The sequence below is a fragment of the Furipterus horrens genome, unplaced genomic scaffold, assembly GCF_987537825.1.
Source record: "Furipterus horrens unplaced genomic scaffold, mFurHor1.1.pri manual_scaffold_5, whole genome shotgun sequence".
Taxonomy (NCBI): Eukaryota; Metazoa; Chordata; class Mammalia; order Chiroptera; family Furipteridae; genus Furipterus; species Furipterus horrens.
In genome coordinates this window covers 133,379,823-133,387,144 of record NW_028327175.1, presented here as the reverse complement: position 1 = coordinate 133,387,144, position 7,322 = coordinate 133,379,823, and positions in this window count along the sequence as shown.

The following is a 7,322-nucleotide window of genomic DNA, read 5'->3' as shown; positions in this document are numbered from 1 at the left end:
AGCCAGCCTAGACCCCTCCTTACTGGGCAGCTCAGAGACAGTCACCCCTGGACCTCAGAACAGCAGGGTCTGGAGAGTCAGTGTGTAAAGGTGGCAGTGTGCATGTATGTTTCTATTTGTGCATATGTGGGAGAGAGAGATGTGTCTTTAAATCACCCAGACACAACTTTTTAACTGAGTTTTAAGCTTCTGTTTTTCTGAATATAGGTGGATTAGAAAACTTTTGAGTCTGTGGCAGGTTTGGGTTTTCACCAGACATTCTTAGCTCAGATCCATGTCACATGGGGACCTTCCTTTATTCCTGACATGTCTCTGGACATGTGATGTGGAAAATCACTATGATTCTTTGGGATGGGAGTTGCTATGTCAATAATTAACTGGTAACCTTGGGGAAACAAAAATATTTGTGAGTCTCAGTAATTTGCAGAAAATAAATGAGAGTGTTTAGTTAGATTGGTGGTTCTTAAAGTATGTTCTGAGAGCTGCACCAAGAAGCCCAGCCTCTAAAATTTGGCAACTGTGGGCTTTCACTAATTCTTAATTTACTAATTTAGGTAAGAGATTGAATGATATCAAGTTTTAGCTTTCTTCCAAGGCATTTTCTGAAATCTTTACCCCTTTTCTCACATGGGATAGACAACAGAACAACCAAACAAATTAGAAAAAAAAAAATCTCAGACCATATTCTAGTCATAAGGGAAAACTCAGGAATAATGTTTCCCTTCTTTTCTTTGGTGAGGATACATATACCCTCATATAAAAAATAAATATTTTTTGCTATTAAAATGACTCTAATTTGATTGATTAATTTGATCAAGATTTCATAGCATTCCATAGACTATCTTTGTTTTTCATCCTACCTTTTGAATGAGTTTAAGAACCTGTGTTCATGTGACCTTTAAGACCAAGTTTAAAAAGTTATGATTTGACATATTTATTTCTTGGGTTAGCTGACTGTGTTTAACAGCAGACTGTGTTTATCAACTCCAAACTTCCCAATTTTCCTCAGATCTTGATACCTTAACCTCATCCCTCAAATATTGCTACTTGGTCTCTGGCCCACACTGCACTGCACTGCACAGAGAGAGCTGCTGGGGGCTGGGGGTCAGCAGCCCATGGTTCCATGCCCTGTAGGAAGATGTTCTCTCTGGCTGACCCCACAGTATCCCTTGCTTAGTCCTTGGTGACAGCAGCTGATTTTGTTGTGTGACTGATGCCTTCGGGCTCTGAATACAGGAATCCCTTCTAGGCTTTGTGTGATGGGTTATGTTCAGCTCACCTGTTCTGGTTATAGCCTCCACTTACTAGTGACTTTGGTTTGGGTATGAGAATATGGTCAAATAATCTGGAAGGGACATGTGCTGATCATTCCTGGGAAAGTGTCCCTCACTTTTAACAAGGGGCCTGAGAACAGGTTGTGTTCCTCCCTTTGGATCCACCTGGGCAGCTAACTCGTGATGAGGATGAGGGGATGGAGGAAAAGAGCATGACCAGTCAGTGGAGTCTTCCCAGTAAAATGGGAAGCAACAGAGGGATGTAGTTATGGAGATGCTTAACTTACCTGTTCCTTATTGTCAAGCTGGTTTGCTTAGGTTTCATTACAGCTGAAAGTATTTCTCCTGACATGGTGAACAGTGTCTGAACTGAGTTCTCTCCACAGCCTTTTCCTCATGAAGCTCCTCCCTGTGCACTGGGCCCAGGTAGGAGGAGGTTGAGGTTTAGAGGTGGTGTTCCATCCCTGAGGGCAACCCTCGTTCACTAGGACTGTTCCTTAAGTAGAAGGAAGCGGGGTGTGTGGGGCTGGTGGTAGAAGGAGAGTAGGGATTATTGCTAAAGCAAAATGTGGAGGAATCCCAAAGAAAGCCCTTCTTGAAGAAACTGCAAAGACTATGAGTGAGTTCATGACCCCTCTTACTACCATTTAGCCATATGTGGAGCTCTGTGGGGAAAGGAGACATCTGGCTGGACAGGAAAGTTGCTTAGACTCTGCAGAATTCAGGGACCAAGGACCAGAAACCCTAAAATATAAGCTTACTGAGAAGGTGGTGAATGGGTCCAAGAGAAGAAGAGAATTTCTCTAGCATTTCCTAGAAAAATCAATGGATGCCCAGGCAGCTTGTGAAAAGCTGAGAAGGGGAAGGACAGAAGGAAGAACAGAGAGCTGTGGATGGCTGTGTGGAACCTTCATAAAGAGTGTGAAAAAACACTGTGTGACAAAAAGAGCATCTCAGATTACAGCAGTATAGGAAGCAGAGTGCTAGGGTCTCTGTTGCTCTGCACAGTGGGGTAATGTAAATATTACACAGAGAAAGTACAATTTCAATTTCTATTTTATCTTAAGGAGTCAAACTTGCACTAGTGAGTAGAAGTTATGGGGGAAATTGATAACAAAGTAGGGGAAGTTGTTCTATAAATTATTGCCCCATTGACAGGATGGGCTGTTGTGGGAGTTCATGAGCTCCCAGGAGCCTGCATGAATATGGTGGTGGGGTGACACTGTGGGCAGTTCTCCAGCAGTGATGGGATGATTTGGACCTGGGAGTCTGTGATTCTAGATGGCTATGATTCCTGAAAGACTCCAAACAAGTGCTCTGAGAAGTGCCAAGGACACCACCCAGAAGACAAGGGAAAGTAGTTGGGGTTTTCCTACCTAGTCTGGCTCCTCATCTGGCCCCTGCCCACCGTCCTCAAAATGCTGGGCCAGGGGAGAGAGGAGAAGGTTCAGTTTGCAGTTAACAGATGTGTGGCCTGAGATATTCCTTACCCCCTCTCAACTCTAACCTTTTCGTTTGTAAAATAGGTCTAAAAGGTGTCTTACTGGGTTAGAAGTACTGTGTCAAATGTACCTGTCTAGAGCAGATGCCATGAAGTGGAAGCTGATACTATGTGTGAACAAGGAAAACTGACCACACTGTGGCCAAGCCTAGGCAGGTTGTGTTGCCACAAGACTTCACCCTCTGTGCCAGCAAGACACCAAATTGGGGGCACAGTCTAACCCTGACCTTATGGAAAACCAGGGCAAAGGGAATGCCTTTTCTGGAATGACAGGACTTACTCTGAGCTGTATTTTCTCTATTGTTTCATTTCATGGTACACCAATCAGAGTCTCTGTGTGTTGTAGACATAGGAAGTCAGGTTGACTTAATAAACCTGTGATAATCCAAGCCACTTGTTATAAAATGTCTTGTCTCCAGAGCTGTGAAAACTAGTGATGTTGTCAGTGACAATTATAATAACTAGTGTTTGCTCAACACTGACTGCATTCCAGGTGCCAGGCACAGTGCTATATATACCCTATTCATAGCATTCGCATTTACAGAGGAGGAAGCAGAATCACGTTAGGTTAAGTGTATTTGCTCAAACTCACACTAAACAGAAATGAGGTGACAATGAGTCCAGCAGTCTCAGCTCTGCTCCCTCTGCTGTGCCCTCTGGTTTTCAGGTATCTCCATCAGAAAGCTGTCCAGTGACAGAAGACCATCCCAGTAGCCCTTGTGCATACCATTCAGGGGTTGGGGTGGGGAACTTTAGGAAGAAATTGGGCATTGGTTTTCTCACAGTTCCTATATCTGAGGAAGCAGTGGTAGACTTGGAGAAACTCTTCACTGTCTTCAACTGATGGTGGGCCAGGGAGTGCATGTCCCCTGGGGTGGGCTGCATCGCTCCCCATGGCCTTGTCTAGAATTTCTGTGTATAGCTATGAATGGGTACTTCACAAATATTCCCTGTCATATGAGTTGACCATAAATTGTGCACCATTTCCACAACAATTAGCACAACAATTCCAGATGGTCAGGATGGTTCTGGGGAGCTGGAGAAGTCAGAAAGAGATGAAATGTGGGTATATGCTAATCTTCATCTGTTAGGGGTGAGGAAACTTGCACAAAATATTTGGAAGCTCATAGGCATAACTCAAAGCAAATGCTGGGCCCTGGAAACAAATCCCTGGAGCTTGTCTAAGACTTTGACCTCTTCAGTTCCCCCTGTCACCTCACCTTACCCCTTGTCTTAGTGTCTGCATGTCCCAAGTTAAACTTAATCTTTCCACTCAGTTGTTTCCCTTTTCCACCCTAAATTTTACATCTTGGTTACCAGCCTCATTATTACCCTAATTAACAAAGCTAGAAACATCAAAATCAGTTTTGACATCTCCTCTTCCCCTTTTGCCAGTTTTGCCAATTCCGTAGTAATTGCTTCTCATTTGCCTCCTTTGGTCTGTGGCTCCTGGCCTTCTTTAAGTTCAGCCCTCATTATTTCTTATTCAGGTCACTCCTACAGCTGGGTCTCTCGGCCTCCAATTTCACCACTCTCCAATCAACCCTCCATACTGTGCCCTAGTTGTTTCTGTAGATGGCACATATTTAAAGTTACATTCTGCTAAATACTTTCAAAGAATTCCCATTGCCTAAAGAGTAAAGTCTGAATTCCTTAGTCTAGAATCCCAGGCCCTCTGTAAGTTGCCCCACTCTCTATCTCTCCATTCTTCTCTTCCCTCTTCTTCTCCAGACTGTCTGGGCGCTCAGCCTCAGCCCAACCAGACACATGATTGCATGCAGACTTTCTTCATGTTGTTCTCCATTTTGTTTCATTCTTCTCCAACATTCTCTCTTCCTGATCACCATTGCACTCACTATTCAAAGTCCAGGGGAGTAGCAACTCCTTAACCAGTTGTTTTTGATTTCCACAGTCAGAGTTAATTAACTCTCCTCTCAACTCTTCAGCGCCTATCACATTGTATGTATTCGAATTCCATAAGTTAGTGTTGACCTTTCCCATGAGCAGGTCAGATCAATGGACTCAAGGATGGTAGAACTTAAGCAAATGAAGGAGGCTCGTCCAGGGAGATACTTTATTTATATTTAGTTCTTTGGGGTTTATTTAACCAAAGCAGAAGACGTAGGCAAAGTCACATACCGAACAGAATAATGGGGTGCAGCAGATGCATTTTCAGGCAAACTCATCTTTGCCTCTTGTCTCTCCTTCTGTCTCCAAGTTCAGTGTAATCTACATTTGCTCCCTCATAGTGCATGGGGTAGCCAGAATCTGTAGAACCTGTGCTATTTTACTGGCTTTTTTGTGGTCACACAGGCGAGACTGAACACTTTGAGGCAGTGTATAGAGTAAGCAAGAGGTTTATTGCCAGTGGCCGGGCCGAGACCAGAGTCTCTAACAGGGCACCAACCCCGAGTGAAGTTGGGGTAGGGTTTATAGGGGCTTTGCTTCTTCAGCTTTGGGAAGAGGGGGCTGGGCAGTGCTGCAGGAATGTCTGGCAATAACAGGAATGAAGGTTTTCAGGGTCATAAGGTAATCTCTAGTCACAGCTGCAGCTTTTAGTCATGGTCAAATTCTCTGTAAAGCAATTATCTTTGCAAAAGACTAGATACCTTGTAAAATATAACTTTATAAGAACTATAAACAAGTCACAAGAATATAGAAGGGGGGTAGGGGCTATGGGAAGGAGCTGGGCTGGGGCCTCTCAGCTTGTAAATCACCAAGTGGCTGTAACATTCCCCCCTCTAGTCCCTAGACGAGACCTTTGGAGTCAATCCTGGGACTACTTAGATAGCTGAACTTGGGGTGGCTTGGTGGTAAGAATGAGAAGCTGAGTGTCTTCAATGCTGGCTTGTAAGCACCTAACTACTTAAAGACACACGGTAAAATAGTAACAGCAAGAAGAAGTAAAAATATAGGGCCTGCAATACTGGATACGAGGGTAGTCATCCATGAGTTCCACTGGAATAAGTTCTGGTACCAAGAGGAGTTTTGTTGGCACTCATGCTCTCGCTGGTTAATGTGGTCCCTGATAGTTTGCAAGGTGTCCTGAATAACTCCTATATTGTTAGCATAGAAGCAGCAGGCTTCTCCTAAAGCTGCACAGAGTCCCCCTTGTTTCATGAAAAGGCGATCTAAACCTCTCCTGTTCTGCAGGACTACTTCTGCTAGTGAGTCTAACTGCATAGTTATATCTCCAACAGTACTTTCTAATGCTAGGAAGTTTTGATTAACAGCAGAGGAGAGTGCTGCCAGCCTATTTGACTAGTTGCAAGCCCAGCTGTTCCCACAGCTAGTGATCCAGCTATGGCAATTCCTGCCAAGATGGGGAGAACTGCTGCTCTGTGTACCCGGGTTTCCTTCTTGGGAAGGAAGAAGGAAATTCCACCTTCCCCTGAATACACAGTGACTTGAGGGAGGATTTGGGCCAAAATGCAGAGACCTGCTTCTAGAGCTTGGGTGTCTATGCATGAGTAAATTCCCTTTGGGCATATAAACCTGGTTTGGTTTGGGGCATGTGAAATCTGAGTGCTGCTGAGAAGTATCGTTTGGGTACAGACTGATGGGCCCAGTCCTAGAGGTGATGTTCCTGTTGCCTTTTGGGTACATGATCCATTCCCAAATACTTTGTCGATAAGGAGGAGTGGGGCCAAACTCTTCTTTGTGCTGCACTATTGAAAGGAGGAGAATGATAAGTTAGCTGTAATCCCTAGAGCTGTATAGAAAGGAGGCTTTGCCTGCAAACACAGCCAGCAATCTTCAGCCATTTCTGGATTGCTAATGTTTAGAGTCCAGTGGGTGGCCTCTACAAGTTCAAATAAGCTAAGTCCTAGTCCGGTTGTTGGGTGGTGAACAGAAGGGTAATCTTGAGAGGATTTTTGAGTAGCATTAACTGCTACCCATAGCACTGGACCCTCAGGGCGTTGATCTCTATGGCCCAACTTAGCCCTGGCACAGAGGGAAGGATATGCTGGTGGGGAATTAACTTGGCCTGGATAATAAACAAAGTTCCGGGGTCTGGCCCAATCTTGTTAACTATTCTTAGGCCCCACATGTGTCCCCCATCTTGTCAAACGGGGTCCTCCGAGTTAGTAATGTTGAGCCAGAAATTTGGGTATTGAACGGGTCTAGTGCCGTAATCCCCGGGTAGCGAATGGACCTTTAAAAACTTTTGATTAAATTTCCAATATGTATTTGGGGTTCCTGTCCATCCTCCAAAGTCTTCATAACCCCAATTGGGGCAAAAATATTCCCTAATATCATAACAGTGGGGACTAGGCCTTTTGCCAGAGCAAAGATAATATTAGAACAAGACTTCGCTGGCTCCAGGGTTATAGCCAAATAGGTTGGTGATGGGCAGCGTGAAAGTTAGGGGGGGTGGTTATCAGTTCTAAACCAGTTCTTATTGGCAAGGATGTGGCCAGTGACCATGGTGATACAGAAACGTAAGGGAGTTGACGAGACTGGCATAAGTAAGCAAAGAGTGAGGATTGCCCAGAGGACTAGATAAGAAGTCCTCTGTTCAGGTTTACTAAACATTGTGGAGATTT